This window comes from Artibeus jamaicensis, unplaced genomic scaffold (assembly GCF_021234435.1).
Source record: "Artibeus jamaicensis isolate MK-2021 breed Jamaican fruit bat unplaced genomic scaffold, CSHL_Jam_final contig_64, whole genome shotgun sequence".
NCBI classification, from domain to species: Eukaryota; Metazoa; Chordata; class Mammalia; order Chiroptera; family Phyllostomidae; genus Artibeus; species Artibeus jamaicensis.
In genome coordinates, this window is record NW_026521911.1 from 10,946,548 (window position 1) to 10,973,496 (window position 26,949).

The 26,949-nt window shown below is 38.4% G+C and overlaps 1 protein-coding gene across 15 annotated transcripts in view; it reads right to left on the minus strand.

Annotated features, from left to right (window-relative positions):
• DLG2 (discs large MAGUK scaffold protein 2) overlaps positions 1–26,949 on the minus strand; it is a 1,926,133-nt gene that overhangs the window by 238,472 nt on the left and 1,660,712 nt on the right. Inside the window, exon 1 of one of the 15 annotated variants that reach the window (XM_053670851.1) lies at positions 14,973–14,993. The exons of the other annotated variants lie outside the window; for them this stretch is intronic. The gene's annotated coding sequence lies outside the window, so the exon portion shown is untranslated. Of the gene's footprint in view, positions 1–14,972; positions 14,994–26,949 lie in introns of those variants that run through there. 15 annotated transcript variants of the gene reach the window in all.

Consider the following 26,949-nt stretch of genomic DNA (forward strand, 5'->3'; position numbering starts at 1 on the left):
TGAGGGATAATCAAGCAACCAGTTGGATCCCCCTGAGAAGTGTGGGGTCTAAACCTTAAGCTGGGATCCCCAACCTAGAGCACCAGAGCCCAAAAATACACAGATAACTACCAGTGCTGAAAAGTGCCAAGGTTGCTTTCTGCCAGAGATGGACAGCTGGAAATACAAACAGCCATTTAAAGGGCCAACACACAAATTTTCATTTGCAGCAACTTACCCTGGGCTCCAGCAAAAGCAGGGGGCAGAGTTGGCTAGAGATGCCTAAGGAGAGATTGGGTATGGAGCCTTTGGGTAGAGAACTGAGAGAGCGGCTGCTAGGATCCCAGTACTGAGCTATCACCCATACTGCAGCAGCCATCCTACTCAGGCAGACTACTCCCCTCCAAGCAGCAGCAGCCTTAAGGGAAGCAATAGCCCCAACCCCAGGAGGGATTCTGCCATGCCCTGTGGTATTCAAGCCTGAGTGCTGAGTGCAGAGTGACTAATTTAAGAACTGAAGGAGACAACCAGGGACAGCAGATCACTGGAAGTATCCAACAGACTGCCTAAGGTCAGATGGGGTCACATTCTGACATCACTGAGAGGCAGATTCAGAAAGAAAAAATGGTGATAAATACTACAGGCTACCAAGATGAAATCCACTGTGGTCTTCTCCATGATTTGAGAAATTCCCTTCCCCCACAGCTTTTTGACATTCATTTCTTGTCCATCAAGTTTGCATATTAAGTCACTAGATTTTAAACTATAGTTTATCTCAATTCACTTGCCCCACTTTACCTACTTCTCTCCTGTCATTATTTTCATTTCAAATTTTCCACTTTGCACTTTTACTATTTCTTCCCTGCCCAGCCTCAGAAAACCATTTTCTTGTCAATGGTCATCTCACCCCTTTCCCCTGCTTTTAAAATACCCGTGTTCTCTCTCTACCTGTAGCAAGGTTTGCTGCTTGGTTTTGGATCGGGCAGTTGTTGTTGTGTTTTTTCAATTTTATCTCTAGATCTTCACTAATTTTGTATTTCATATCTCATATTTTACTGGTCCCCTCTCCTACTCTTTTGTCTCAAATTTTTAATTTTGCCCTGTCTTAGCCTGTTTATTGTCTTTTTTCTTTCTTCATTTCCTTTTTTTTAATTGTTGTCTCCATTTTTTTCCCACCACTCCCTCTCACCCCAGCCATCCCCACATCCCACCCTCTATCCTACCCCTGTTTAATTTTGTCCATGTGTCCTTTACACATGTTCTTGGAAACCCTTCCCTCTTCTTTTTCTCCTTCATGCTGCCCTGTTATCTTTCTTCATTTTCCTTTTTCTTTTTTTTTTCTCAAATTGTAAATTTTCCCTTTCTCAGTCTGGTTTTCATTCCTCATTCTGAGTATTCCCTCTCCCACTATCATTTCAAAATCACTTCCCATTCTTCTAGACATCTCTTAAGCTTTTCTTTCTTTCTTTTTTTCCTCTTATTCCCATGCCACCTATATTAATTTTAGCTCATTCGCTGTTGATGGTGCTGTGGTGAATCTTTCTCTCCAGTTTGGCTCCTATATTTTTATTATTCACTTACTTTTTTCCTTCCTTTTTCTTTCTCTCTGTCACTGTATTTTATTTTATTTTTTATAATTTTTTTGTTTTTAATTTTTTTAAAGATTTTTATTTATTTATATTTAGAGGGGAAGGGAAGGAGAGAGGGAGAGAAATATCAGCGTATGGTTTCCCCTTGTGTGTCCCCTGCTGGGAACTATCCTGCAACCCAGGCATGTGCCCTGACTGGGAATTGAACCGCCATCCTTTGGTTCTCAGGCCCACACTCAATCCAGTGATCTACACCAGCCAGGTATAATTTCTTTTTTAAATACATTTTATTCATTATGCTATCACAGTTGTCACATTCTCCCTTCCCCCTTTATTCCCCTCTCACCCACAACCCTCCCACCCACATTTCCCTGCACAACCCTCCCACCCACATTTCCCTGCTTTAGTTCATGTCCATGGGTCATACATATAAGTTTTTTGGCTTTTACATTTCCTATGCTATTCTTAACCTCCCCTTATCTATTTTCTACCTACCATTTCTGCTAATTATTCTCTATACCTTTTCCTCCTCTCTTCCCCTTCAACTCCCCCACTAATAACCCTCCATGTGATCTCCATTTCTGTGATTCTGTTCCTGTTCTAGTTGTTTACTTAGTTTCTTTTTAGTTGTTTTTTTAGGTTCCATTGTAATAGATGTGAGTTTGTTGTCATTTTACTGTTCATAATTTTTATCTTCTTTTTCTTAGATAAGTTCCATTAACATTTCATATAATAAAAGCTTGGTAATGATGAACTCCTTTAACCTGGCATTATCTGGGAAGCACTTTATTTGCCCTTCTATTATAAATGATAGCTTTGCTGGGTAGAGTAGTCTTGGATGTAGGTTCTTGCCTTTCATGACTTCGAATACTTTTTTCCAGCCCCTTCTTGCCTGCAACATTTCTTTTGAGAAATCAGCTGATAGTCTAATGGGAACTCCTTTGTAGATAACTGTCTCCTTTTCTCTTGCTGCTTTTAAGATTCTCTCCTTATCTTTAATCTTGGGTAACATAATTAAGATACGCCTTGGTGTGTGCTTCCTTGTGCCCAACTTCTTTGGAACTCTCTGGGCTTCCTAGACTTCCGGGAAGTGTATTTCCTTTGCCAGATTGGGGAAGTTGTCCTTCATTACTTTTTCAAATAAGTTTACAATTTCTTGGTCTTCCTATTTTCTTTCTGGCACCCCTATGATTTGGATGTTGGAATGTTTAAAGGTGTCCTGGAGGTTCCTAAGCCTCTTCTCATTTTTTTTGAATTTTTGTTTCTTCATTCTGTCCTGGTTGAATGTTTCTTTTTTCCTTCTGCTCCAAATCATTGATTTGAGTCCTGGTTTTCTTCCCATCACTGTTGGTTCCCTGTAGATTTTTCTTTATTTCACATAATGCAGCCTTCATTGCAGCCTGGGTTTTTTGTTTTTTGTTTTTTGGTTTTTTTTGCTGTTGAAGTACACAGTGAGTTCCTGGAATATCCTGATAACCATTGTTTTGAAACTGTGCATCTGATAGTTTGACTATCTTTTCATCACTTAGTTGTATTTTTCCTGGAGCTTTGGTCTGTTCTTTCATTTGGGCAATTTTTTTGTCTCGGCATGCCTGTTGTGTAGTGAGGGGCAGAGCCATATGTGTTCACTCTGGTGGGGCAATGCACATTGCTGCTTTATGATACTGTATGTGGGGGGGAGGGTCAGAGAGGGAACAGTTGCACTTGCTCCACTCTCTGCCAATCTTTAGTAATTTCCCCCACCACCCACAATTAAATTTGGCCCTTCTGGTGCTGATTCCTGAGTGGGTGGGTTTGTGTGTGTTCTGGAATCCTATGGGTCTCTCCAGTGACCTCTCCTGTGAGGCTGGGAGTTTCTCTTGCTGCTGCCCCCACAGGTGTTTTCAGTCAGAGGTTTTTAAGGCTTTATTTCCCCACACTGGAGCCCTGGGTTGCATGATCTGTCTCACTGCCCAGTTGTTCCTCCCAGCTTATCTGCATGCAAATGTGGGCCCACCCAGTTTGTAAGCCACCACCTGGCCCCATCTGTTAGTCGCCCTCTTGTCCAACCTGGTCCTCCGGCAGCTGCCTTGCTGCAAGTCCTCTCCACCTGGCTGCCTCTCTCTGTGATTTTTACTGGACTGAAAGAATATTTCTTCTTTAACTCCTTGGTTGTTGGACTTCCATAAAGTTTGATTTTCTAGCAGTTCTGGTTGTTTTTTGTTTTTAAATTTGTTGTCCTTTTTCTGGTTGTGTGAGGAGGAACAGTGTGTCTACCTGTGCCTCCATCTTTGCCGGAAGTTCCTGAAATTATAATTTCTGTTTAAACCTAATACTATATGCTTCCCTTCTCATACTCCATTCTACCTTTTTCACTCCCTTTTATATTCATAATGTAAATTTTACTTTCTTCACATTGCTCCAACTATCAATTCTTATTAATGCTCCTCCCTCTACCCTCTCAAAATCATTTTTCTTTCAGCAGGTCATCTCCTATAAGCTCTTTTTTCTTATAATAGTCTTAATCTATTTACACCCTTATTAATACTGGTTCAATTGCTATTGATAGTAGAATTGTGGGGTCGGGGGAGTTATTTTTCTTGGTGTGGGTATGTTTCCTGGGCTTTGTGGTTTTGTTCTGCCAGCACCTGCACAACAGCACACAAGACATGGTGGGTGGAGTTACCCTCAGTCAATCAAATGGAGGGAAGAACCCAGCAAAGAACAACCCAACAACAAGCAACACCCGATTACATCCAGAGAGCCAACATAAATGGCATAAAGGGCATCCCAAAAGCATCAAGTTCAGATCAAGGAAACTGTACCACTGAATCTCACAGGTCTCCTACCATAGAAGTTTACAGCACAGAGTCAGGGAGTCAAAACAGATCAATTTAAAAAGCAGAAGCAAACAAGAAGACACAAATAATGGGAAGACAAAGAAACAACCCCCAACCAAATGAAAATAAAAACCCTGAGAAAGAATGCTAAATAAAATAGAGGCAAGTCAACTGTCAGTTACTGAGTTCAAAACAATGGTTATACAGATATACAATGAGTTAACTGAGAATTACCAAAAACTACAGGGAAACTACAAGGAACTTACTGCAAACTATATCAGCATGAAAAAGGACATAGAAAATACCAACAAGAGCGAAGAGGAAATGAAGAATATAATTTTTGAATTAAAGAACACAGTAGAAGGAATCAAAGCAGGCTAGATAAAGGAGAGGATCAAATCAGTGATCTGGATGACAAGGTAGACAAAAACTCACAGAAAGAGCAAGAAAAGGAAAAATAGACTAAAAAAGAATGAAGAGGGGTTAAGGGAACAGCAGGACAACATGAAATGTAATACTACCCACATAATAGGGATACCAGAAGAAGAAGAAATAGAAGGGATAGAAAAACCTGTTTGAAAAAGTAATGATGGAAACTTCCCTAATTTGATGAGAAAAAAAGTCACAGAAGTCCAGGAAGCAGGGAAGGTCCAAATCAAGAGGAACCCAAAGAGGCCCACTCTAAAACACATCATAATTAAAATAGCACAATTCAAGACAAACAGAGAATCTTAAAGGCAGCAAGGGAGAAACAGAAAATAACATATAAGGGAGCCCTCAAAAGGCTAGCAGCTGATTTCTCAACAGAAACACTACAAGCCAGAAGGGAATAGCAAGAAATATTCCAAATAATAAACAGCAAAGACCTACAGCCAAGACTACTCTACCCAGCAAGACTCTCAATTAAAATGGAAGGTGAAATAAGGAGTTTCCCAGACAAAAGAAGGCTAAAAGAATATACCTCCACATTGCAAGATATGCTAAAGGAACTGCTTTAAGAAGAGGGGAAAAAAAGAGTGAGAGAGAGACAGGAACATAGGTACAAAGGGATAAAATGGCAATGAATAATTACCTACCAATATTAACCTTATATGTAAATGAATTAAATGCTCCAATCAAAAGACCTAGAGTAGCTGAATTGATAAACAAACATGACATGTACATATGCTGCCTATAAGAGACCCACCTCGGAACAAAAGACCTACACAGACTAAAGGTATAGGGTTGGCAAAAAAATATTCCAGCAAATGGACAGGAAGAAAGGGGGGAGCCATACTTATACTAGACAAAATAGACTTTAAAACAAAGGCCATAAAAAGAGACACAGAAGGGACCTTCATAATACTTAAGGGAAGAATCTATCAAGAAGATATAAATATTGTAAACATATATGAACCCAACATAGGAGCACTCAATATATAAGAAAAAATTTTCAGGACTTCAAGAAAGATAGAGACAGCAACACAATTATAGTAGGGCATTTTAACATCTTACTGTCAACAATGGATAGATTTTCCAAACAAAATATCAACAAGGATATTGTGGAACTGAATGATGCATTACCGCAAATGAACTTAACTGATATATCTAGAACCTTTCATCCCAAAGAGCAAAATACACATTCTTTTCAAATGTACATGAAACATTTTCAAAGATAGACCACATGATAGGACACAAAAGAAGCTTCAACAAATTCGAGAAAACTGAAATCAGATCAAATACTTTCTTGGAACACAAGGGCTTGAAACTAGAAAGGAAAAAAATCAAAAGCATTCAAACTCATGGAAACTGAATAGCATGCTATTAAACAATGAATGAGTTAATAATAAGATCAAGGAAGAAATAAAAAACTTTCTGGAAACAAATGAAAATGAACACACAACTGTTTAAAACCCATGGGACACAGAGAAGGCAGTTCAGAAAGTGAAGTTCATAGCAATACAAGGCAACTTAAAAAAGATAGCAACATTTCAAATAACAACCTACCACTACCCCTACAAGAATGGAAGGAACAGCAACAAAGCCAAGAGTGGGTAGAAGGAAGGAAATAAGATCAGAGAAGAATTAAATGACATAGAAACTAAAAGAACAATTCAAAAATCAATAAATCCAGGAGCTGGTTCTTTGAAAAGATAAATAAAGTTAATAAGCCTTTAAGCAGACTCATCAAGAAGAAAAGAGAGAGGATCCAAATAAATAAAATGAGAAATTAAAGAGGAGAGATTATAACAGACACCACAGAAATACAAAGAATTGTAAGAAATTACTGTGAAGAACTGTATGCCAAGAAATTTGAAAACCTGGGTGAAATGGACAAATTTCTAGAAAAATATAATCTTCTAAAACTGAAGAAAGAAGAAGCAGAAAGCCTGAACAGACAGATAACAGCTGAAGAAATTGAAGCAGTAATCAAAAAACTCCTAACACATAAAAGCCCTGGACAGGATGCTTTCACAAGAGAGTTTTGCAAAAACATTTAAGGAAGAGCTAATCCTTATCCTTCTCAGACTATTCCAAAAAGTATAAGAAGACGGAAGGATCACAAACTCTTTTCATGAAGCCAGCATCATCCTAATCCTCAAACCAGATAAAGACACAACACAGAAAGAACGCTAGAGGCCAATATTGCTGAAGAACATAGGTGCTAAAATCCTCAACGAAATATTGGCAAACCATGTCCAGCAAGCAGTACATGAAAAAGATCATACACCATGATCAAGTGGGATTCATCACAGGGATGCAATGATGGTACAATATTTGCAAATCAATAAATCATGTAAACAAAAGGAAAGACAAAAATCATACAACCATATCAATAAATGTACAAAAAACATTTGATAAGGTGCAGCACCCATTTATACTTTAAAAAACTCAGGAAAGTGGGAGTACAGGGAGCATATCTCAACATAATAAAAGCAATTATGAAAAACCTAGAGCCGACATCATACTCAAAGGGCAAAAACTAAAACCTTTCCTACTAAGATCTGGAACAAGACAAGGATGTCCACTTTTACCACTTCAAGCAACATAGTGTTGGAAGTCCTCGACACAGCAATCAGACAAGAAAAAGAAATAAAAGGCATCCAAATTGGAAAGGAGGAAGTAAAACTGTCATTGTTTGCATATGACATAAGTGTACACAAAAAACCCTATAGACTCCACCAAAAAACTACTCAAGCTAATAAGTGAATTTGGCAAAGCAGCAGGCTACAAAATCAATATTCAGAAATCAAAGCCATTTTTGTACACCACAAACAAAATATCAGAAACAAAAATTAGGAAAAAAATTTCATTTGGTATAGCAATAAGAAAAATAAAGTATGTAGGAATAAAATTAACCAAGGAGGTGAAAGACCTGTACTCAGAAAACTACATAACGCTGAAGAAAGAAATTAAGAAACACACAAATAAATGGAAGCATATACCATATTCAAGGATTAGAAGAAGGAACATCATTAAAATGCCGATACTACCCAAAGCAATTTATAGCTTCAATGCAATCCCTATTAAAATACCAATGACATATTTCACAGATATAGAACAAACATTTCAAAATTTATATGGAACCATAAATGACCCTGAATAGCTGCAGCAATATTTAGAAAGAAGAGCAAAGTAGGAGGGATCACAATACCTGCCACCAAACTATATTACAAGGCCACTGTAATCAAAACAGTCTGGTACTGACATAAGAACAGAGACATAGATTAATGGAACAGGATATAGAGCCCAGAAATAAACCCATGTCTCTGTGGTCAATTAATATTCAATAAGGGGGACAGAAGTATAAAATGGAGTAAAAATAGCCTCTTCAACAAATGGTGTTGGAAGATCTGGACAGCTACATGCAAAAAAATGAAACTCAACCATTAACTTACACCATACACAAAAATGAACTCAAGATGGATAATAGACTTATATATAAATCATGATACCATAAAAGTCCTAGAGGAGAACATAGGCAGGAAAGTCTCAGATATTCCTTGCAGCAATATTTTCACTGATATGTCCCCTAGAGCCATAGGGACATAAAGGAAATAATAAACAAATGGAACTTCATCAAAATAAAAAGTTTCTGCACCACTAAAGAAAACATCAGGAGAATGAAAAGGAAACCAACCATACAAGAAAATATATCTGCCAATAATACATCAGACAAGGTTTTGATCACCAAAATATACAAAGAACTCATATGACTCCACTCCAAGTAGACAAACAATCCATTAAAAAATGGGCAAAGGACCTGAACAGACATATCTCCAAGGAGTACATACAAAGGGCCCAGAGACATATGAAAGGATGTTCAGCATCGCTAGCCATCAAAGAGATGCAAATTAAAACCACAGTGAGATACCACTTTACATGGTTCAGAATAGCCATCATATACAAATCAACAAACAATAAATTCTGAGGAGGTTGTAGAGAAAAGGGAACTCTAGTACATTGTTAGTGGGAATGCAGACTGGTAGAGTCACTGTATGGAATTTCCTCAAAAAGCTAAAAAATGGAATTGCCTTTTAACTCAGCAATTCCACTGCTGGGATTATACCTTAAGAATCCTGAAACACCAATTCAAAAGAACCTATGAATCCCAATGTTCATAGCAGCACAATTTACAATAGCCAAGTGCTAGAAGCAACCTAAGTGCCTATCGGTAAATGAGGGGATCAAAAAATACCGTACATTTTTACACAATGGAATAGTACACAGGATAAAAAAAAGAAGAAGCTCCTACCCTTTCAGGCAGTGTGGATGGAATTGGAAAGCATTATGCTAAGTGAAGTAAGCCAGGCAGTGAAAGACAAATACCATATAATCTCACCTTTAACTGGAACATAGTCAACAAAGGAAAAAAGCAAACAAAATATAACCAGAGACAGTGAGATTAAGAACAAACTGACAGTAACCAGAGGAGAGGTGGGAGAGGACATGACAAGGGAAAGAAGTGGAAGGGTCATGAGGGACATATGTAAAGGACCCATGGACAAAGCTAAAGAGGGAAAAGATTAAGGGTGGGAGGTAGAAGTGGATGGGGAGGGGGAAAGTGGTAATGGGAAAATGCAGACAACTGCACTTGAACAATAAAAAAATCTTAAAAATATGGCGAGGGACATGGGGTGGAGTACTGTCAGATGTGGGATTTGATTTAAAACGTAAGAGTAGGGAGTCAGGAGATTTGGTCCTACCTCAACCAAATCCAGCTGGAGAAATTTAGTCAAATCACTTACGTTTAGTTTTTTCATCTGTCAAATAGCATATGAGACCAAATAAGAGGAAGTACTCCAGAAAGTTAAAGATTTAGTACAAATGTCAGATGCCATAAAAATAGTCTACAGTTGAAGTCACACTACAATTTCAGGAAAAATCATGGTTTTTATCAAGCATCACAGTTCCCCTAGTAATCTAAGCTGTATACTTCAGCCTTGAACCTTGATTCCACATCTAATTAGGCATCAAATTCTATCAATTCTATTTCCAAAATGTCTCTCTAGTCCGTTTGTCCTTCTTTGTCAACAATGGCATGAATGAGGTGCTCTCCAAACTGGTTCCTTTCCTTTAATCTCACCTTCCCTTCAATGCATCAGCCACAATTTGCAGTCAGGCATCTCTTTTTAAAATGGTCTGTCTTCTTAAAATCTTTTGCGGAGCCCTGGCCGGTATGGCTCAGTGGACTCAGTGCCAGCCTATGAATGATAAGGTGTCTGGTTTGAATCCTCATTAGGGCATATGCCTGAGTTGTGGCCGCGTACCCAGTTAGGGGCATGTGAGAGGCAGAGAGGCAGCTGATTGATGTTTCTCTCCTCTCTTCCTCCCTCCCTTCCCTTCTCCCTAAAAGTGAATAAACAAAATCTTTAAAAAAATCTTTTGCTGATTCCTCATCAACTGCAGCGTAAGGTCCATGTTCTTAGTGAAGCATACTACTTTTTCACAGACTTGCTGTCCTCACAGCCTCCCTTCTCATTGTCTTCTTCCTGGAAAACTTGGTGACTTTGCACAGACAGCTCTTTCATCCTTTGTGTCTGCTGACTCCATTCATTCTTCTAAAACACACTCAAACACTGCTGTCTCTGGGAACCCTTCTGAACTTCACAGACTGGGTTAATGACCACTCTGTTATTCCCACAGTACCTTCTACATACCTCTTATTCCAGCAATTTGCACATCACTCTGTAATGTTTGGGATGTTTTGGATCCTTGTTTGGCTGGAGCTACCACTGATATAACCCAGAGTAGCATTTCTGATGTCCTGGTTTTAATGAATTATGGAAACTTCAGCATCAATTCCTGGGCACACCTAACAGCTCTGGGGCAAGGAGCTATGCCTATTCTACTCTTGGTAATGGCCTTTGTTACAATGGCAACACCTTTGGCTTAAGCCTGAATCCCAGACTCCTCCTCCTAGATACAGATAGAGTTCTTGAGAGCCCATCTACTTTCTTCACTTTAACTATGTTAAAGTTGAACTAAATGGGATTTTCACAGCCTGTATAACCACAGTGATGATGAAGTAGGCTGATAGAATATCGTTGCCCTCATTTTTGTTCTTTCCTTCTATAATGCGGGAAAAATCATTATAACTTGTTAGAATGTAGCTTCCAGGATTCTCTACCATGAATATCTCTGAATAAATTATTTTAGATGATTCTAAGGTTAGGAACAGTTCCACCCAGGAGAGAGGTTTGTAAGTTTGTAAAACATATCTTTCTTGTGCATCAACTGCTTAGCAGGCAAAATTTGAAGGCTAAAATTCTGATGTTTTGCCCTATCCTTATTCACTCAATACCATAAAGGGTAGTATTAAAAGTGATTCTGTAAATGACTCTAAATATAAAGTCTAATACTGCATAATTCCCATTAGGATTCAAAGCCAAAAAGGAAAAGGAGACCTAATTAAGCAGAAGTTTCATGGGGCACTTAAGTGACAATTAATGAATCAACAACAAAGATAGATAGGGTTTTCCAAAAACATATGTCAAATAACATGGGACAGCCTAAGCCTTCTGAAAAAAAACAAACAAAAAACACCTTAAACACCCCCGGGGTTATTTGTAACTAGCCATAAAGAAATCACTCTTCCTTATCCCCTGAGGCTGGACACTGAAACCCTGGGGTCTGAGGACAACTTACACTTAGAAAGACTTGCCAAAATTGACTATAAATCACATCATTTCCCACTAAGTTCTCCAAACCAGCCCAACTGGTGTTCACCACCATCGGTGAGCTGGAAAAACACTGGATAATCCTTCTCTGTGCTGCTGATAAGGAGCTATATTATTTAAGAACAATTATTGATGTTATGTGGTTATAAGAGGCAGGTACAGGAAGCTCTTTCTGGAAAAGAACCTAGTTAAAGGCTGGTGAAGTTACCGTATAATGGAAAAATACGATCTCTAGGCTGGTAGGGAGCTGAAGGGTGATTTTACATATCTCTCCTCTCTCTCCAACCAGATGCTAGGTGACCTTAGACTGTTCTTAAATGTCTCTCACACTGGGGAACTTCTTACTTACCAAGACAGCTCTCACACTTAGAATATTCATTCGCTATTGAACCCCAATATGTCTATAACTTCAACATAATAATAAACTCGCAGATCATCCCAAGCAAGCTTTAATGCTGAGTTTTTGATATAGTGAAATGATGGGGATCACAGCCTCTAACTGATTTATTTTAGTTAGAGTTTAAAAGAGATTGGTGAGGGCCCAAAGGCAGTAAAACCAAGACTTCATTAGTCAGACTTAGTGAGAAATTGAGAAGATGTATGTATTCATTACCATGTGTGCTTTCTTACAAATTGAATAATCTAAAATAAAAGGAAAGCTTAATGAATTTTTTTCCAGAAAAAAAAATGTCTAAAGCTAGAATTCTACAAGGCTTCTTTAAAGTTCAGATGGAATCTCTTATAGTTTCACATTTCATGTGAAGAGCCGAATGGGGAGAGGCAGTCCTGGGGCGAGTTCTGGCTGGGTTTGTAAGCTCATCTTGAGGACATCTGCTTCTCCATAACCAAACCACTGTCTTCTCAGAAGTGAATGTTTAGAAGTTTTTAGAAACTGACATCAAATGGCAACCTTGAAAACCATGGGGTTATATGAGTCACTAAAATCACTCAATGAAACTAAAAAAATTCATCATCTCTCAATACTGTGTGTCGTATCCCCATAGATTTGTGTTAGCCATCAGGCATGCTTAACTGTCACATCGTTGGAAAAGCACAGTTTCTTTGCATAAAGTTTACCTGACTGTATTTGCTATTATTTTTCTATTTGAAGTCTCTAGCCCAGAAGCTGGTACTCAATAAATGCTCAGTAGGCTGAGTGAATGAATATCCATTTCTAGGGGTCATAGGCAAATGCCTAGTCCCTCCATGAACTGGTTACCCTGGTACCTACCCTGGAGCACTGCTACTTATACCCCCGGCGTCTTCCTCCCTACAAGGCCACCACTTCTTTCCTTCAGGCTAACCGTCCCTCATTCCCGCCATCTTTTCTATGGCCCACAGCGTCAAACCTATTCATTAAAGGAGATTCCAAATATGCTCTTATGTGTTCTAAAGAGGGAAAAAATCTCACGTTAGATCTCTAAAACAAAAGAAGACGCTCCTATGTTATCTGTGGAGGTCATAATAAATTTATATCTGAGTAACACTAAACAATTGAAAAAATTTTTAAATATCAGTTGACATACAGCATTAGTTTCAGGTGTACAACAAAGTATATGTTATGATTTATGTAACTTACAAAATAATCACCCTGATATGTCTTACACTCTGGGCAACATTTTTTAAGTGTAATGTTTTTTAGCCCTGGCTGGTGCAGCTCAGTGGACTGTGTGCTGGCCTGTGAAGTGAAAGATTGCTGGTTTCATTCTGGTCAGGGTACATGCCTGGGCTGCAGGCCAGGTCCCCAGTTGGGGGCATGCAAGAGGCAAGTGGTAAGTGTATCCTCACACATTGATGTTTCTTTTCCTCTCCCTTCCCATGTTTCTAAAAATAAATACATAAAATCTTTTTAAAAAGTTATTTTTATTTTAAAAAATTATTTTATTGTTGTTTGAACAGTAATTTTTTAAAAATTGCACATCACAACCCATAAAAGGGTTGCAAAATCAACTTAATTGTATGTGCCTGTGTGCTGTTATATATATACATTAATATATTTGTCACACACACACAGAAGGCATCCCACAAGGGGCACAGAATATGGCTTATGTGTTATCCCCCACTCACCTGCTTGTCCTGGCACTTTGGTGTAGGGCTTTAACTGCACTGATATAAAGGGAGACTGTGTATATGTGTACTGAGTTTTAAAGTCAATATACTTCTTATTGTGATCTAGGATTTTCACAAATAACAGTTTGATACCAGTGGTGGGCAATTGGACAGTTAGGACAGATGATGACACCACAATTAGGTGCCAATTGGACAGTTAGGACAGATGATGGCATCAGGAAGCAAACACTTCCTTTGGCACCTAGTTTTTAGGTGCTAGTGGTTTTAGGTAAACCACTTGCAATCTCATAGGTATTCGTTTTCAAATGCGACTAGGAGATGCAGACCAGTAACTACCAAGTGAACTAAGGATTACTAACTTGGTTCCCAAATGAGCGGGGTTACTTGAGTTTATTGAGAACTTAAATTCGGTATTCTCCCAGGAAGGCTAGCCGCCACCTGGCACTGGCTACGTCACGCAGCTTCTACTGCACAGGCCGAGAGCTGGGAATCCCAAAATTTGAGGACAAGATGCTTTAAAAAAGACAGTGCATCCAAAACATCACATTTTTTTTTGAGTTGGTCATGGTTATCACTTACCACAATTCTTGCTTTTAATTATAAATTTAGTTTAGGTTTATCATTATCCCTTCTATTTATTATATATAAACTTATTAACTCTTAATAATATACAATTTGCATTAACTATATTTTGGCCTAACATTTTCTAATATTAGGCTTTAAGATATGTGTATACTTAAAGATAAACCATCCCTAAGTAGGGATAAATATATCCCTATTGCTATAGCATCTGCAAATGTAACTCTCCTCACACCCAAGATTTGTTTTTACAGTCACATTCTTCATTAACAGCAGGTTTGTTTGGTACTGGAAATCAAGAATTATTGGTGTAAATGAGACATGGGATGTTTTACCCTAAGTGGACTTAGTTCTAAAAAGTCTGAGATTCACTCATTTTGTAGTTAAAGAGACAGAAGTTGGGAGGAGTTGACTAATCAAGATGAGCAAGGGTGTTTGAACAAGAACTCAGGTCTTCAGATTTTCTCTGTGCCATCAGGTCAGCCCAACTCCAGCTGTGCCCAGAACACGAGCCTGACCAGAGCAGAGGCCTCATAGCTGTATGCTTCATCACTGTTGTTACTTACTATTAGGTTCCACAGTATAACTACAGATTTGTTAGGTCAGAAACTGTCAAATATTAGCACTTTTATATGGTTCAAACTAAACTGCATTATTTTAATAAATGCTGCCTATGCCAGTCTGAGATCTTAATTTTCCCATGAGGAGCAGCATAGAATATTTGTTAAGAGCATAGACTTGAAACAAACTGCTTGAGTTTAAGTTTCGACACTTACACTGTCTGGCCAGGTTCCCTTAGATTGTTTCTCAGTGTCCTGAAAGGGAATAGAATACTATATAAATGTTTGCTATTATTATTATTATTCCTAAAACTCGACATACTTACTAATTAACCAGATGGCCTGATCAAGTTAGGGAAACTTCACATGCTTGTTCTGAAATGTGTTTTCTGGCATAAAAGTGTTTTGTAGAGACAGAGATTTTCAGGCTCTTTCCTTAGCAAGATTGGCTATTTATTTGCCTGGCATTTGGCTTTATAGTCACCAAAGGTCCTCTCAAAAGTGCTATTTCTCTCTGTGGACAACGTGGGTTAATCAATAAAACAGAGAGGCTGAGACATCTAGTAACAAATCAACTGTGTGTGATTTGTTGCTCTGTTTTTATTTCATCTATTTTTGAAAATATGGTTGCTCTCTAAAGTGCCTGTTTATTCTCCAGGCCATTAAACTAAAGTATTACCATTAAAAAAAACCTAGAGAAGCAGAAGAAAAAAGCACCCAAACTTGAAGACTAGCTTTGTCTAGCTCATGATGTGAAGAGAAAAACAGCAATTTAAGGGTAAATCAGAATGCTGCAAAGGGATTCCCATGCAGTCTGATGCTGACTAATTACTTTTCTGTAGATGATGTTCAATTTACTGAGCACCTGTGCATGACAGAATTTGGGACACTGTGGGTGGTACAATTCCAAGATATCTACATAAATCCAAAAAGACAAATAGTCCATCTGGAAGCATCATTTTATTAGGTTAAATAAAAGATGAGCACAAAATTGCAGTTTGTAATTAAGTGATGAGACAGGTGATAGGGTACCAGAAAACCTCACCTGCTTGGATGCAAGTAAATAAACAGATCAGGCCATGGAAGCTGTGCCTCCTTATCATGGGGTTTTCAAACAATGATGCTTAGAAGAGAAGCTACGGTGATGCTGGGAACGATTTGTTACCTCCTAGGATTTAGGTATGGGACTAGAATAAAAATATAATTTTTTAAATCAAATGAATTATTGATGAATTACTTCTCACTATACTCCTAAAATTTACTACTACAGATACAAATTCTCATGAAGGAAAAGTGAATAAAGCTGAAGGAAATGAGTTAATTTGACAAAAAAAGATGAGAGGGTTTCTTGAGAAATGAAATGTTGACTGATTTTTTACACCATGTTTTGGTTAATGGCATAAATTTTCTCTTCTCTTGGATCTAAGCTTTTCTCTGAGATCTAATGTATTTTCATGTTTAAGATGTATTTCAAGTACCATTATATTCAGTGACGAGGTATTTCAAAGTATATTGCCTCTGGGAACATCAATAGGAAAAGGATAGATATAGAACTATATACTTGGTCTGTTGTTAACTCTAGATAATTGTTAAGTGAATGATTAATAAAACAACAGATTGATTAATAATTAAGCTTGTGACTAGGAATAAAAGATTCTTCCACTCAGCACTGCTTTGACTTTGGGGTTTCAAGTCATTTTTTGATCCATTCATTTGACATTCAATAATTTACTAAGTATCTTCTTATCAGGCATCATTCTAGGTGTTGGATATACATGATCTCATGATGTTCATGCCATCTCAATTCAGACAATTACTAGTTGCCTTTAATTTATTCTTGGCTCTCTTGGTCCTTGAAATTTTCTCCTTGGTCATTCCACCTAATCTGTCAATTTTCTCAGCTAGAAAAATAGGACGGTAAGGTCTGCTCTATCTACATTACAATGTTGTGAAGAAGGATCAAACCAGCTTGTGAAATGACTTGGGAAACACAGTAACAGAATTAAGTACACATATCAAGGTATTACAGGTTGGCAGTAGATTGCTGTGGTAAAGAGCAAAGGCTCTGGATGCAAACACGACCTGCTTCGATTTGAATCCCACTTCTTCCAGTCACCAATGTGCTGTCTGGGACAGGATATTTAACATCTCCATCTCTCAGTTTCCTCATTTGAAAAGAAAATAATAACTATACTGACCTGCGTTAGTCAGCTTGGGCTGCCATACAAAATAGGACTGACTGAGTGGCATAACCAACAGAAATTTATTTTCTCATAGATGTGAAGACCAAAAGTTCAAGATCGAGGTACCAGAATATTCAGGTTCCAATGAGATCTTTCTTCCTAGCTTGCAGATAGCCACCTTCTTCTTGTGTGCTCACATGACTTTTCCCCAGTGCGTATATGTGGAGGGAGAGAGCTCCCTGTCTTTTCACTTCCTAAAGGCACTAATTCCACCATGAGGGCCTCACCTACATAACCTCCTCTAAAGGTAGTTAGCTCCCAAAGCCCTTACTTCCAAATACTATCACATTGTAGGTTAGGCCTTCAAAACCTGAATTTGGGAGGAGGAACACAATTCAGTCCTTAGCATGACCTCATAGGGTTGTTATAAAGATTATGTCCAGGCCCTGGCTAGTGTAGCTCGGTGGATTGAGCGCAGGCCTGCGAACCAAAGCATTGCCGGTTTGATTCCTAGTCAGGGCACATGTCTGGGTTGCTGGCCATATCCTAGTATAGGATATGCTAGAGGCAAACACACATTGATGTTTCAATCCTTCTCTTTCTCCCTCCCTTCCCCATCTCTCTAAAATAAATAAATAAATAAATAAAATCTTAAAAAAAAAAGATTATGTCCATTAACCCGTGTAAAGCACTTTAAATGGCATCTAGTACTTGGTGAGTTCTCAATAAATATTTGCTATTATTATTTCTGGAGCCAAGAGTGCAGCAATTTAGTTTACTATGAAGATTGTTTAATAATCCCGTTTACACAAAAATTCTAGAAACCAAATTCAGTGCTTGTTAAGCTCCATATGTTTTATATAAGGGCATTCTCAAATATATCAACATAACTGATTAAGCAATGAGTCAAGGGACCTCAGGGGACCTCAAAAGAGATCCCTCATTTCCTCCTCTTTGGTCCTCTGACTCTTCACAGTCCTCTTTTGAGGACTTCAGCTCGCTCACCTCTGGGAAGCTTCTCCCCTCTCTGGAACATCCTGTACCTACTCCACCTTTGTTTTGTTCTGGGTTGATGACATGGGCGGAGAAGAGTAGAAGAAAAGGTGAAGGTACTATCTGTAACCAAAACTTCTTAACCACGGAACGCCAGGGTTATTGATAGCAGCTGTATTTTAAACAAAAGCTATGGTCAGAGAATCTTCTATTTGAGATGGTCAACTAGTTAACTTGCATCCAACATAATGGTCTTCTCTGAAATAACTCTGTTTTCATACTTAAGTTATGGGGCCCTCACTATAATACAGGACAGTTCCTCTTGTTTTTGAACAATTCCACACATAAAAAAAGTCTTCTTTGAGTTGAAATCTACTTTCCTATAATGTCTACCTGCTGGTCTTAATATGTCTTCTGTATTGTACAATGTTGGACACATAGTAGGTCTCTAAAGAGGTATAGGTAAACTGGCTCTTGAGGTGCTCTTCTAGATTTACAGTTTTTCCATCTTGTCTTATTTTTCCAGTGATGCTGTCCTACAAAAATCTTCCTTTTTCCTTCTTTACTTCTACGTATGCCCCCCTTTGCTCCACCCTGTCTGCTCCCAGCTCTATTCAGGGCCCCAGAGGGAGAAGGAAGAGGGAGTGAGAAGAGGGGCATTGAGAAGCTAACAAAGAAGAGTTAGTGATGACACCAATTTTCTCCCACTGACCCTTCTGAGGAAAAGAGGTTCCTTCAGATTCCAAAGGGTCTATGTGTTCCAGGCCATTTAAACATATGCCATCACAAATGATATATATTCCTTTAACCCCAACCATCTACCATTATGATGTTTACAAAAATCCACATTAGCAAACTACTTACTGTCCACATTAATGCTATAAATTACTGATTAGGATACCTGGAGATGATATGATGAGCAACAAAACCAATACTTATTTTTTTAGTTGCTATATTTGAAAACAGTCTTCTCTCCGGAATTTATCACATGTGGGCATTATTGTCTACCTGAGATGCACTTGTCTGGGACAGTCCAGCTGGTTGACCATGTTCTGCTAAATGTATTAAGCAGAAAAGCTCTGAAATAACTTAAATTTGGTCCCAACTTCTCCCTGACCCAAAGCAAAAGCAGATATAGTCAAATTGGACAGTTGTGTTCTATACAAAGAGAGGAGGAATTCTAAGTTTTGTCTCTTCAGAAGTTTGCTATCCATTCAAATGCCTGAGCATTATATTTTAATTACCAAGTCCTGTGAAGCCTACCTCTTCCAGTCAAGATGAGGGCATGGGTAAATGCAGCTCATCTCCTCATATGACACAGCAAAATTACAACTAAAATACAGAGCAACCATCACTCAGAACTATAAGAAAATTGAACTGTATGGAAATCTGATAACTAAGAAATTAAAGAAACCATATTCATCTAGACAGGTAGGTGGGACAGAGGGGCAGAGATTCAGAGACACAAAACTGCTGGTCCAGAACCCACATGTGGTGGATATAAAATGGAAGGATATCTTGGGAATGAGGGATCCTAGCCCCATATCAGACCACTCAGCCCAGGGTTCCAGTGCCAGGAAGATAAGACCCTATAACTTCCGGCTGTAAAAAACAATAGGTGTTGGGTTGGTGGAAGAAACTATAGGATTCTCAGATGTCTCCTCTTGGAGGGCCCTGCACATGGACTTACTCATATGTACTCCCTCTAGGCTTCAGCACCAGGGTAGTACCTTAAAGGGCACCAGTGGCATACCAGAGTAACTGAAGTGCCTGGAATCAGGATGAGAGCTGGGGGAAAGCATCCTCCAAGACAGTAGCCATTGTACCTTTGTTTAGCCCTCTTTTACACAGAGCCACTGAGTGGCGGCACCATCTCTGAATCTCCATCAACCTGGCTCACATGGTAAGTACTGCCCTGATGATTAGCTAAAGGTCCACATCATCGAACTTACAGGCTCCCCCAAACAACCCCCCTACCCTGGTAACAGTGGCTTTTCCATATGAAGGGCTGGGCTAGGCACAGGCTTCAGACCTTCCTAAATCTGCTCAAAAAAGCAACAGTTGAGCCCAGCCCCCATACCTCTCACTGAGTGGCCCCAGGATCCACTAGCAGCAGTGATCTGCAGATCATTTTATAACTTACACCAAAGGGCTGCAGATAGAATACAAGTAGATGCTAACCTTGGCCTGCACCACCCAGTAAACTCCAGAACCTGCAACACCCAGATAAAGAGCTTCCCAGACAAGAAAAATCTGAAGGAGTTCATCATCATCAAACCATCATTATGTGAACTATTAAAGAGACTTATTTAAGAAAAAGAAGATAAAAACTATGAATATTAAAATAGCAATAAATACATAACTATCAGCAATTGACTCTAAGAAGCAAACAAGCAGAACAGGAACAGAATCATAGATATGGAGATAATGTGGATGGTGGCCAGTGGGAAGGGAAATCTGGGGCAGTGGGGGAAAAGGTAAAGGGATTAAGAAGTACAAATTGTTAGTTACAGATTAGGCAGGGGAATGTTAAGAGCAAGCACAGAAAATGGAGCTCCCAAAGAATTTATATGCATGCATGACCACAGACATGAACACAGGAGGGGGGATCGCCAGAGGCAGTGGTGGGTGCTGGGTGGGGGGGGGCGGCAAAAGGAGAAAAACTGGGATAACAGTAACAGCATAATCAATTTTTAAAAAAGCCTACCTCTTAAGTATGTCTCTAGCTGCACTGTCTCTCACCTTGGACCATGATAGTAACTTCCTTTCTTTATTCTCATCCACCCTTCTCATTGCTGTCAGGGTGAACTTTCGATACATGGCTCCTGCTCAAACCCTTTGAAACTTAACCACTATTTGCAGCTGTGAACTCCAAAGTGCTAGGGGGTGAGCACAGCTCAGGGAGTGCACAAGATAGTGCACATGTCGGGGGGAAAAAGAGCAGAATTCTATTTATATATGTTTCTTTTAAAAGTCAGAAATCAAACCTTGCTATATTGAATAGGTTTATTGATACTGATGCTTTCACTCAGTCCTCTGTTAGTTCACCTCTCCTCTGTTCAAACATTGTAGAAAATTTGAAGAGAGAAAGGGTGTTTCACAAAGCAGAAGGGTGAGAGTATGACCCATTGCTTTTTGTGGGCCTAGTCAATAGGATTTGAACTGTAGGATTCAGTCACCTAAGATCCTAGTCAACAGGATCTTACATTGTTCAGAGTACTTGCATGGTGCTTCTCCGTAATAATAAGTTATGTGTTTTAATTTTTTGATAAGCATTCAAATTTTGCTTATCTTTTCTGCAGATAAATTGTTACCAGAAATATGCCACATAGCAAATAACAGGGTTCAGGAAAGGGCAGGAACAAGAAGGACTGACTACATTCCCCTGAATCAGGTCTTGAAACCCTCATGTGAGAAAGACCCTCCTCTACTTGGAAGGAGCATCCTTATCTCTGAAGACGACATAAATAAAGTACTCCTACAAATTAATAAGGAGAAAAATAATTCAGTGGAAACTATCAAGGATATTTAAATAGCCAATAAACATATGAAGAGTTCAGCCTCAACTTCATTAGTCTTTCGGGAAATACAATTTAAACCAAAATAAGGTTTCCCCAAGAAGATGTAGTAGATGTAGTTTTCCCTATTCCACCACAGTGTTGAATCCCCCAGGTTCTCATACTGCCTTGTGTATTCCAGACTGGGTTCTGGAGAAGGAAGCAACCCAGGAATGCCAACAAGAGTTGTCAAAAACAAACAAACAAACAAATAAACAGAAATTCTCCAAAGCCTATGCTAGCTAGCCAAAGACCTGGGAATGAACAGTCTAGCAAAACAAAACTTTTAGACAATAACAGCTTTACTCCAGCTAAATACCAGCAAAGGAACTTGCAGCACCATCACTACCATCTTCAATAAAGGCTGAGTGGGGAGCCAGGATTTTCATTTTCATCAGGTGTTTAAGTGGTGACCGTGGTATCAGTGGAGACTATGTGGGAAGACTGGACTTTCACCTCTACCAGGCAGTAATGAGGTACCTTATCCCTCTCTGTTGGATGATAACAGAGCACTCTAGTAGGGGGTTCTCAGCTCTCATTCCCACTAAGTAGCAACAAGGAATTCCTAACCCACCCCTATCTTCTGGAGGCCCATGTAAAGACCCTTGACACTACCCTATCCTGGAAGTAATAAGGTTCCCCTTCAACTATCAGAGCAGGGTCAGAAGAGGCTTTCTGAAACACAAGATTTAAATAGAACCCAGAGTCATATAATATCATCTTCAATGCCCAGGTTTCAGTAAAAAAATCACTTGTCTTACCAAAAACCAGAAAGATCTCAAGCCATATGAGAAAAGAGACAATCAAAAGACACCAAATGCCTAGAACAAACAACAAAAAGCTTCAAAGCAACACCTTCAAAAGCACTAAGGTAAATCAAAAGGGAATTAAAAAAATGTTCAAGTAATAGAAAGGCAGAAGCAAGTAAACAGAGAAATAAAAACCAGAGGCAACGAAAGGCACAAAACAGAAAATGAAACAAAAACAAAATAGAGTGTGGCCCAAAATATCAAAAATAAAAGGAAGCTGGGTCTATAATTTTTTTCTCCTTGGCTAATTCTTCTTTAAATGAATAGCATTTTGTGAAGAATGACCACCCTTAAATGCTAGGGCCAAGGCAATTTATGAAATGTTAAAATTTTATGTACAATTGGGTAGAACAATTGTGATTTCATTCAAAACTGTCTTTTTCTCAATTGGATATTGAATGTTAGCATGGTAAAATAAAAGCAGAAGCAAATAATGAAGAAAAATTGAAGCAGATTGGATATTTTTTATAATCAAGGAAGTTAGGTTGAGTAAGATTTCTGTTAGATAAGGTAAATTAATAGAATTGATTGATGTCCCAAGCTAATTTAGTTTTGTGGAGTACATCTTTGCAACTAAGAAGTGAAATATCAATTCTATAATTCTCTCTCTCTCACACACACAAAGTACACACATACACACACTGGAATAGATGGTTAAAATGAGGAAGCTGATGATATCAAATGATGAAGAACTCATATGGATGTAAATTCACTTTCACTTTGGAAATCTGTTTAGCAATATCTCCTAAAACTAAACTAATCATACCCTGTATTCCAGCCATTTCTTACCTAATCATATATATCTTTGCATGAAAGGACAAATACAAAAATATTCATAGTAGCATTATCAATAATAGTCAAATACCAGAAATAACCTAAATGATCACTAACATTAAAATGGGTAAGTGAATTATTGTATTTCACACAATGGATATTGTATAGCAATAAAACAATGAACTACAGCTGTACCCCAAAACATGTATGAACCTCATGAACATCAGCAGAGTGTAAGAAGGCTGATACAAAAGAATGCATACTGTATGATTTTACTTACTTACAGTGCAAACCAGGCAAAAACTAATGAAAGGTATTAGGAGTTGGGATAGCAGTTACCTATGGAAAAGAGGCAAGGGGTAATAACTAGGAGAGGCAAAAAGAGGTACTATCTTCTGGTCTAAGTGGCAATTACATGGGTGAATTTACCATGTAATAATACAGGTTGTACACTTCTGATCTGTGAACTTTCCTGCATTTATGTTTTACTTCAGTGAAAATTTTATTAAAATGGTGAAAATAAAGTCATAGTCTCTATCACTCACAATACAAATGTTACATTTTAGCGATGACTTAGAAAGTAACTGCATTTTGCAAAGACTGTGCCATGGAGAAAGGATTCTGAAAATAAGAGTTTGTAGAATTTTTCATTGTTAATGTGTCATGGGTGTTCAAAATTATTTGTATGTGAGCTCTCTACACACTAATAATCACGGGGACATAGTTTTTATCCTGTTCAAAGTCTTCCAAATGAGAAGTTTCAGTGGATTTTGAGCTATTGTTAATAATGCCAATGAGAATGCTCTTGGTTTAATACTTTGTAGCATTGTGATTTTAGCATGTCTTAGTTCATTCAGGCTACTATAACAGAACACTATAAACTGGGTGGCTTATTAATTAACACCCCAAATTTATTCCTCACAGCTCTCAGTGCTAGTAAGTCCAAGATCAAGGTGCTGGCTGATTCAGTTTTTGGTTCATAGGCAACTGTGTAACTTCTCTGCATTCTTAAATGATGAAAGGGGTGAGGGACCTCTCTTTGGGCTCCACCGCATGCCCTAATCACCTCCCAAAGGGCCCAACTCCAAATACCACCACATCTGGGGTTGGACTTTACATATGAATTTGGGGGAATACAAACTATTAGGTTACAGTAACTGATTACTAATTTGGTAATGAATTTTGGGGGACACAAACATTTAATCTATAGCAAGTGATTATTAGCTCAATAAAATAACAAAATAATAACTAGTACATGCTAACCACTTTTTATGTGCCAAGTACTTTCATCTAAGTATTTCTTACATATTAACTCACTTAATTTTCATAATAATCCTGTGATATAGTCATAGAAATTATTATTATTTCTATTTTATAGTTTGCCCAAGTCACATAGCTACTAATTGGTAGACCCAACATAGTATAAATAAACATAAAACTAAGGAGTGTGCCTAAAGGTTGTTTATTGATAGAAAATGTTTGGAGACAATTTTCAGAGTTTAAGATTCAAACACCACTGCATGTCATGAGCTTGTTCCTATAAAAGTTGTTCGGCCTCACCCTTCACAGTCTCAACCTCAAACGAGGCTCCTTGTGCTCCCCAGAACTCATTTCACTCTTGGGTACCTGGGTCTTACTCAATGATGTTATGTGTAGAAGACCCTCCCTCTATTAATCTATCTGATACATTCTTATTTACCTTGCTTTTATTTCAGCGTATGCCCTACCTCCTTTGAAAAACTTTTCCTGAAATGCCAGGCCATAAAGATTTCCTACCTGTTTGGTAGATACATTTTTTATGTAAATCGTTTTGTGCTTTTAAGTCTATATAACAGTAGAAAAATGTTAGATGTTTTATGAAAGGCATAATGTCCCCTACTACATAAATGGTGATTCTGTGGAGGGGTAGGTATCTATGGAGCTAGATTGCTTGGTTTGAATCCTGAATCTTCCACTTACAATGTTACGGCCTTGGACGGGCTAGCTTAAGTTCTCAGTGCTTCAGTTTTCTCATCTGTGAATTGGGTATAAAAACATCATGTACCTCATAGAGTTGCTATGGGCATTAAATGAGTGAAAATAGGTAGAGTACCCAGAAAACAGTGAATGTGCAATAAAGGGTGGCTATATTTATGACGATGTACTGGGTATGGTCACCCAGCCCTCAGCATCTACTCCTACTTTTTTCTTTCCTTACTATAGAGCCTGCAACACTAAAACCACATTTTTCTAGACTCCCTTCCTAGTATGGTTTATAATGCAAATTAAGTTCCTACTGTTACATGACTTTCTTCTGGATTTGGAAGGTTTTACTATGGAAGAAGTTACCTTTCTCCTGTCTTCCTGCTGTCAACAGATCATCCAGAATTGAGTACTGAGAGGCAGTTCTGTGGTAGTGGAGGACATAGCAACTACTTTCTAATTCTTTGTCTCTTTTCTCTAGATTGCGAAGTATGGTGGTATGTTCTTTACTAATTTTTCACTTCATCCCCTGAATTAAATCTCCTTCTCAAACTCCATAGGCTGGTTTCTATTTCTCTATGAACTCTGATTGAGCACATGGAGACCTATGGACCTACACATGAGCACAGGGCTGGAATATAACCAAGCTCTATGCTTTATAAGGAACTCAACTTGTTAGGTGTCACTTTTCAGCAAATAGGTGAACTTACTTCCTGTGTTGAATGTGGAAGTCATGAGCACCCTCTGCTATGAAGAAATGACCATCTCACATACAGACAAATCACCTAGTCATTCTCACATAACAGAGAGCGATCTTCCAGTGTATTCTGGATCCACTGCCACTTTAATTGGATAGCTGAAAATACCGACAAAGAAAATGCCACATGAATGTTTATGATTCACTGCCTCTGGGAGTCTGAATACCTGTTTGGCACCAGGCTTCAGCACAAACAAGGATTCCAGGAAGTTTTTTATTCCACCTACACAGGAACTAAAACTATGTTAAGTTAGCTGCCTGTGGCTTGCTCTGTAGCCATCAGGTTTCATTCTGAAGGAAAATGATTAATTCCCAGAGCCTTTTATATTAAGGGGAAAATAATGCAATTCCTGTGTACTTAGAAGTTTAATCCAGGCTCCCTGCCAGATGTCTTTTTAGGATGCTAAAATATACATACTTTCCATTAGCATTAGCAAAAACATCTAGAAGTACTAATCTTAGTTCCCAAACTCTCTGCATACTGACAGTCAAGTCTGCTTCCCATTCATCTTGATTAACTCATCTACGAACACTGAAGATTTTTCTTTCAGGATTTAACCCACAGATTTATTCTCAATGCTTGTGATGCAAACTGTAGAATAAAAACCTCGCCAGATGCTATCAAGACATATTTTACTTGTTGTGTTCTTTACATAGCAAGAAGCAGCCCAATTTTCAGGGGGAGGGGGAGGGGAGATGTGCATTCTCTCTGAGCCAAATTTGCAAACTTGCCCTGGATTTAGCTTTCTCCTATTCTACTCTAATCCTTCCTCTTCTGCTCTTGATTCCCAAACTGTTCTCCCATTTCTTTCAAGATCGTACTCACTCAGTCATTCCCTCACTTTATCCTTAACTTCTCCCTCCCCCTTGAAGATTAAATATGTTCAAGTTTTTTCTTTCTTCAAAGTTCATAACACTATACCCCTTTTAGTTAATACCTACATCTTTCAAAGCAACTCCTTACAACTTTATTTCTTAGATTGAGGCAAGGTGATATCTTACAAAGGCCTGTGAGTTCTTCGTAAAAATATTAAACTTGCGTTTTCATTTTTATGATTATTTTGAATAATGATGTTAGATTGTCTGGATGACTGCTCTATTACCAAGTAGTACCATAAAATTTCAGTGCCTTTTAACTTGGTATATCTGCATACTTTG